Raw genomic sequence first — 6,939 nt, 5'->3', positions numbered from 1 at the left:
AATCTGTGATCATTACGTAAATCCAGCAGTGGTCCCACCCATGGGACAGGACGTGGGATGCTGTGGAGGAGTGCAGAAGGCAAAAGTCATTGGAGCTGTAGAAGTCTCCTATGAAGAAAGGTTGAGGGAACTGGGATTGTTTAGCTAAGAGAAGAGAAGGCTCCAAAGAGACCTTATTGTGGCCTTCCAGTACTTGAAGGGAGTGTATAAACAGAAGGGGGGATGGCTGTTTACGAGGACGGATGGTGATAGGACAAGGGGGAGTGGTTTTAAACTGAGACAGGGGAGGTTTAAATTGGATATTAGGAGGAAGTTTTTCACACAGAGAGAGGTGAGGCACTGGGACAGGTTGCCCAAGGAGGCTGTGGATGCCCCATCCCTGCAGGCATTCAAGGCCAGGCTGGATGTGGCTCTGGGCAGCCTGGTCTGCTGGTTGGTGACCCTGCACACAGCAGGGGGTTGGAACTGGATGAACATTGTGCTCCTTTTCAACTCAGGCCATTCTATGATTCTATGAAGAGAAAATACATATTTGCAACGTTCTATGATTCTAAGTCGTAGAACCATAGAATGGCTGTGCCTCCATGGCTGAGATCTGCCAGTCTGAATCCCTTCTCTCTCCTCTTTCCAACATTCTGCAAAGAAAATATTACAATCTGACGACGACAAAGCCCCTCCATTCACAAGACTTTCTGCTGACCTCACTCATGTTTTCCCAATCCCAACGTGGCTGAGCAAACAAGGGAACGATTTGGAGCTACTGCAAGCCTGCCTGGGAGTCACGATGATTAAGTCCATTGGCCCTGGCCCAAATCTAATGCGAAAACCCTCCCCATGCTCACCTATCATCATCAATTCTGCCTTTATCAGGCAGGCGGTTACTTGCTCCTCGCTTGCTCTGGCTGCTCCACAAACCCTCCAGGGCCAGCAAGGGAAGGAGAATAAATACCCCATCTCCACTGAGACCTCAGTGCTGCCTCTCAACTCCTCAGGTTTCCTGCTGAAGTCCTGGCTGCCTTTTGTGTGGCTTCAAAAAGGAGTTATTATGGCCTCTTCATTCGCCTCTATCCCCACTTGCTTCAGCTCTATTCAGGCACAATGGAGGTTTCTCTGAGAGGAGAGCTGATAATATCACTTCTCAGGCAAAGAGCTTAATTCCCACTTTGGGGTTGGGCAAGGCATGCTCTGCAAGGAGCTGCTCTCTGCACAAAAGCCACCTGAATACAGCAGACAAACCTACTAAAACTTGGAGAGCACTGCTTATAGGTATTACCTTTTCCCCCCAAACACAGAAGAACAAAGAGTTCCCTGGAATGTGGCTTATTTAACATAGTAAACATTAAGCAACTTGTGGTTGATAGAAATGCTTCTTTAATAGGCTGGTGACATTCCTTGGGACCTGTCCAAGTCCATGTATAACTCCAGCTCTGCTCTCCCAGACTCCGTTTCCCTCCTCCCTGCAGATGCTTTTTTAATGCCACAGTAGCAGACTAATGTAATTTGCAGCAGAACAGATGCCTGCTCTCCTCGTGCATCGCAGAGGGAGCTCCAGTGCCTAACTTGGGCCTTGGTCTTCTGTCCATTGGGATAACAACTCTCAAATGGAATTTATGAATAGAATTTTTTAAGTTGGAAGGGGCTTTTAAAAGCCATCTGGTCCCATTCCCTGCAATGAACAGAGACACCCACAGCTCCATCAGGTCTCTGGAGCCTCATCCAGCCTGACCTGAGTGTCTCCAGGTATGGTGCACCACCACCTCTCTGGGCAACCTGTGCCAGTGCACATTTACTCTTATTGTCAAGAACTTTTTCCTTGTATCTAATTCTAATCTCCTCTCTTTTAGTAGGAAATCGTTTCCCCATGTCCTGTCACAACAGACTCTGCTAAAGAGTCTGTCCCTTTCTTTCTTAAAGATCCCTTTAAGAAGAAGAAACTCTGGGAGAAGCAATTTTGCTTCTTTTCCTATCGTTAATAAAAAGAGTCTTTTACCTTTTCACGTAGAATATTGAGTGGATTGTATTTCCACCGGCAGATGTTGACATGAATTCAAGGCCTGACTACAGACCTAAATATGAGAGGGTTGAGGACCAATGGGGCAGGTTGGCTGGCACTTGTGCTGCTCAGGTTCATCCCCATTGCTGAAGTCCGCATCCATGCCATGTGGCAGCCAGACCTGACTCTCCTCTTAGCACACATTTTCTGCTGGTTTTTTTTTTTCCTGTTTTGTTCTGGTTTTTTGGGTGTTTTTTTTTGTTTCTTTTTTCCCCAACTCAAAGTGTTTGAAATAGTGTCGACAGGTCTGGAGGTGACCAAGCCCAGCTGGATGCAATCTCACCCTAAATGGAGTCCCAGGACTGAGCTGTCCCCATGGCCACGTCTCAGAGGGACCGAGTTGGGGTGGTCCAGGACTGAGCCAGGAAAGAGGTGTGAGTGAAACACTGAGGACAGGGAGGGGCCCAGGGCTGCAGCCTCCCTCGTGTCCATCTATCCAAAGTTTCCACTTTGGGGAACATTCCACAGTTTTAATGTATTATTTTTTTATGACTAAACCCCAAAGTGCACAGTCATTCGCCAAGAGGTGACATCTGGCTAAATAAATAACAATTATTGGCTGGTCCAGCACATGTTTTATTTCGACTGAAACTTTGTTTTTAATAAGTGAAACACAGAATATAAATGGGACGGTCGCGTATTCAAACACACGCATACACACATATAATCTGTGTGTGTGTGTGTGTGTGTGTGTGTTTGGAAGGAAGAGTAAATCCCACATGAAAGAAAATCAAACGCAGGACTTTTGTCCATGTGTTTCAATTACTGAGATCTAAATAAAAATAGAGTGGATGTCATCCTGCTTATTTTTAGCCATTTTGATCGCAGTGAAAATAACACAGAAAAGAACATTTCACCAAAATTCTCCTGACCTTGTCTAGCCCTGCAGATGACAACTTATTTGCTACCATGATTATTATCCTCGCTGGGCTCCAGAAGCAGTAAGCACAGAGGCAGGCAGTGAACGTGCAGATTTTGGGTGCCCAGCTTAAGTCTTGCATACAGTGTGAAGCTTCCCTACGTCTTGTGTTTCTCTCCTGCTCTCTATGCATGGCACATGTGTATTGGCCACCACTTGTTTCAATGGCAATGGTATGATTCTGAGTCTCCAGTCACAGTCAGCACGAATGAAGACCCTCAGTTAGGATTAAAGGAAAAGAAATAATCAGAGCAGGTGCTGCGGGCAGAGATGAGGTGGTTGGCAATCCTGCCCATGGAAGTGGGGTTGAATGATGATCTTTGAGGTTGTTCTCAACTCAGGCCATTCCACGATTCTATGAAATGAGATGGGTTGGCTTTCCCTGCATCACACTGTGATCCAGGCTCTGGAATCATGTTTTTCATTAGCAGAGCTACCCGGAAGACTCCAAAACCTCTCTGGCACAATGCATCTTCCACTCTCATTAGCAGGAGAAGGTTGAAAGGTAGAAGTGACTCCTGCTGCTCAAACACCTGGAACTGCTGGTTGGATGCTGAGCAGCTTGCAGATCCACCTCCAGTGTGAAATGGGCAGTAAAATTCAAAGCCAAATGTGAGCTGAGAACATCTGCTGCTCAGAGTGCTGGGGTAATCCCCATCTTGGAGGTACTCAAGAACCGTAGAGATGTAGGACTGAGGAACATGGTTTGATGGCTATAGAGGTTGGCACGAGCATGGTAGCAGGCATGGGTTGACAGCTGAACTTGCTAATATCAGAGATATTTCCCAACCTTAATGATTCTGTGATTCTATGACAAGAGTTTCAGGTACACACAAGGCATTTGTTGTTACACTGCCCATCCAACAGGAACATCACAGTGTTGAAAGGAAGCTGATCTAATCCAGGAGACAACAGCTGCCATAACTGACCCCAGGGCAAGGGGAGGTGCTGGCTGCTCCTGCCTGCTGCTGATCCTTGCTTGCATCCTGCTGATGCTCTGCAAGGGCATTAAAGGCAGCATGAGGCATGGGCTGAGCATCCATGAGACTAATACATCATGGGCCACATTGCTCTGTCATTTTCTCCACACTGGAACAATATTGGAGGCAAAGAGAAAGGCAATATTATGCAGAGATACAGACCTGGGATGAGGAATAGAAGCAGAATCCTTACCTGTTCTGCAGAGCAACTTGCTGGGGAAAAAAATACATTAGTATTTGTAACACCAAAAAAATTACAATGCTATGAAAGGTTATTGGCCAGCAGGGTAAGGACTTTATTTGCCACCTCTTCCTCCCCAGGCCATCAGGTAGTAGTGTGAGACAAGGCAACCCACTGCTAGGCCTCCTCCAAAGACATTCAATAAAATGACATAAAAATACGAGTGATGTCCCTGTGAGGAGGGAGACAAAAAACAATGTATGTTTCATAAGGAGCTGGGTGACTCTTGTGTGCATTTAAACTGTAAATTCAGGCTTTTTTTAGGCAACATCCATCTGCTCCTTAGTGTGTGGAGTCACTGTGCACCATGATGGAAGATGGGACATGGTAAGTGGGCATGGTGGGGATGGGTTATGGTTGGACTTGGTGATTTTAGAGGCCTTCTCCAACCTTAAAGATTCCATGATTCTAAGAAGGCATTGTGATGATGATGAGTTGATGGTTGAATTTGATGATCTTTTCTAACCTCCTTCTGTGATCTCCTTCATGGGATACAGCTGGAGACAGCTATGGCCATATAGCATCTGGTTGTGCCAATTGATAGGAGCTGCTCATTCTATTCCAAGTCTTTGCTGTCAGCAGGTTAAAAGGGAAGATTTTACCCATCTCAGTGGACCTGAGCTCTCTTTCCTAACCTTCAAGGAGATCACCATCTCTTCTAAAAATGGGGGAACTGAGACAAGAGATGGCAAGGGGGGGGGCGGGAATCAGGTGACAGGGACAGAAGGGTTCTGGTTGCTGAACTGGGCAAGAAATCTAAACCTGTACTGGCTTAAGGCTGGGAACATCCCAGTTCAGGCCTGGATCTGCACAAGGACAACAGAGATTGGGGAGCATCTGGGGTCAGCCCACTGCAGGAGCCTTAGAGAGCGGCAGAAAGTGTAAACGATCAGAAATCACAGAATGATTGTGATGGGAAAAGACAGCTAAGATGACCAAGTCCTACCCCAACTCATCTCCACCATGCCCACTAGCCATGTCCCCACGTGCCACTCCTTCGGAGAAGAAACGTTTTCTAGTACCCAACCTGACCCTCCGCTGGTGCAATATGAGGTCATCACCTCTTGTCCTATTGCTGTTACCTGGAAGAAGACAGCCTCCATTCAGGGAGCGTAGTGAGCAATGAGGTCTCTCATTGATGATGAGCTTTTCTTTTCCAGATTGACCCATCCCAGTTCCCACAGCTGCTCCCCATAAGATTTGTGCTCCAGACCCCTTCACAGCTCCGTTCCCCTTCTGTGGACATGCTCCAGGGCTAGAGAGGAGCCCAACACTGAATGCAGTTCAGACCCCTTTGTACCCCAAAAGGACTAAAAAGAGAAACCACTGGCGGATGGGGAAGGAGAGGTGAAAGGAGAATGAGGGGACACCTTTGTGCCTGCAATCAATTCTTCCGGCTTCTCCTCTTTCATGGGCAGCCACTGGTGGCACAAAACGCAGCAGCAACAGTGCAGCCCATTTATCCACGAGTGGACAAGAGGACTTATTCTCCAGCCCTTGAGAGCAAAATCTTCCCAGGGTTAGGAGGCCGAGCCTGGGGCTTTGGGGAAAAAAAACCCTTTTCATTGCAAGTCATTAGGAAGAGATAAAGGTCTGCCTCGCTGCTCCGCACTCCTGCCAGCGCACCTTCTCAGCCCCGGGACAACAGTGGGGCCATTTTGCAAGGCCCTCTAATTATCTATTTCCTCCCATTGCTACCGCTCACAGAGGAAAGAAAGAAATAGAAAAAGGGCTCATTTCAACAGACCTTATCTGATAGCGCATTCAGGATGGGTTTCTCTCGCTGCCGGCCCTCCCTCTGCTTTCTTTTCTTGCCTCGCTCTCCTCCTGGCGCACAGGGACCGGGTTTTGTTGTCCGTAGGGCTGGAGGACAGGGTGCAGGGTACTGGGATGCCTTTCAGGCTCGTCCTAATTCAGAGCCATTGTCCCAGGCTTTTCTAAGAGGATGACAGCTGACATCAGTTCTCTACCTGCAGACTGGACTGATTTTTTTTTTCCTTCTTTCTGTAAAAGCATGGTCCCATTAAATGCTGCTAAATACAAACCTTCACTAATTGCATTTCAATATGCATTTTTTCCTTTCCCCCCCCCTCCTCAGTTCTTCACATCAGGTGCTCCTGAAAAAAGGCTGAATTAGGGTGCAGGTGTACAGCATGCAGTGCTCACCATGCAATGTCCCCCATACAACCCCAAGGCACATTCAGACCATTGCACCAACCCTTCCTATAGCACAATTCGTGGCTCCTCTTGCCAGCTGGGCTGTTCTCACATCTTTACCTCATTTTTATAACTGCACTCTAAGGCATATAGTCTCATCCATGGTTTTTCTGCAGTCCCTACATTATCTGAAGCCTTCGCATTTTGGTGGCACACAAGGAGCACCAGGACAGCCTTATCTTCTAGGGGCAGATAAATAAATCCCAGCAGAGGAGGAGGGAGGAGTTGGTCAACAGGCTGTCATTAAGCACAATTAAGAACACCTTTTCTTGCTGCCAGTATCCCTTCCCCAATAAAGAAGTGTGTATGTAAATCCTTTAGGTTCAGGTTAATCTTTGTCTGAGATTCATGCATCTCTGCAAGGCTGCATTTTCACTCTGCTTTTGCCATGTACAGACTAAAAGCATTGGAATTCACAATGACCCATTTGGTCACTTACATAGAAATTCATTCACAGAACAGCTCAGTTTCAACCCAGTTCTCATGCACAGCTGAAGCCTCTTGCAAAGAGCCATCTAGATTCTAAGAG

The 6,939-nt window shown here is 47.0% G+C and overlaps 1 long non-coding RNA gene across 1 annotated transcript; it reads right to left on the bottom strand.

The window, feature by feature from the left end:
• Nucleotides 1-2,976: 2,976 nt before the first annotated feature.
• LOC122180422 lies at nt 2,977-6,564 on the bottom strand. Its single transcript, XR_006179059.1, has 3 exons — nt 6,471-6,564; nt 5,941-6,130; nt 2,977-4,061 (listed from the first exon to the last, which is right to left on the bottom strand). It is a non-coding gene; the product is annotated as an uncharacterized LOC122180422 (long non-coding RNA).
• Nucleotides 6,565-6,939: the final 375 nt, after the last annotated feature.

This window comes from Lagopus leucura, unplaced genomic scaffold (assembly GCF_019238085.1).
Source record: "Lagopus leucura isolate 7727_CA_CO unplaced genomic scaffold, USGS_WTPT01 Super-Scaffold_100004, whole genome shotgun sequence".
Classification (NCBI taxonomy): domain Eukaryota; kingdom Metazoa; phylum Chordata; class Aves; order Galliformes; family Phasianidae; genus Lagopus; species Lagopus leucura.
The sequence above is the reverse complement of the archived record's forward strand: the minus strand, read 5'-3'. Positions and strand labels throughout refer to the sequence as shown.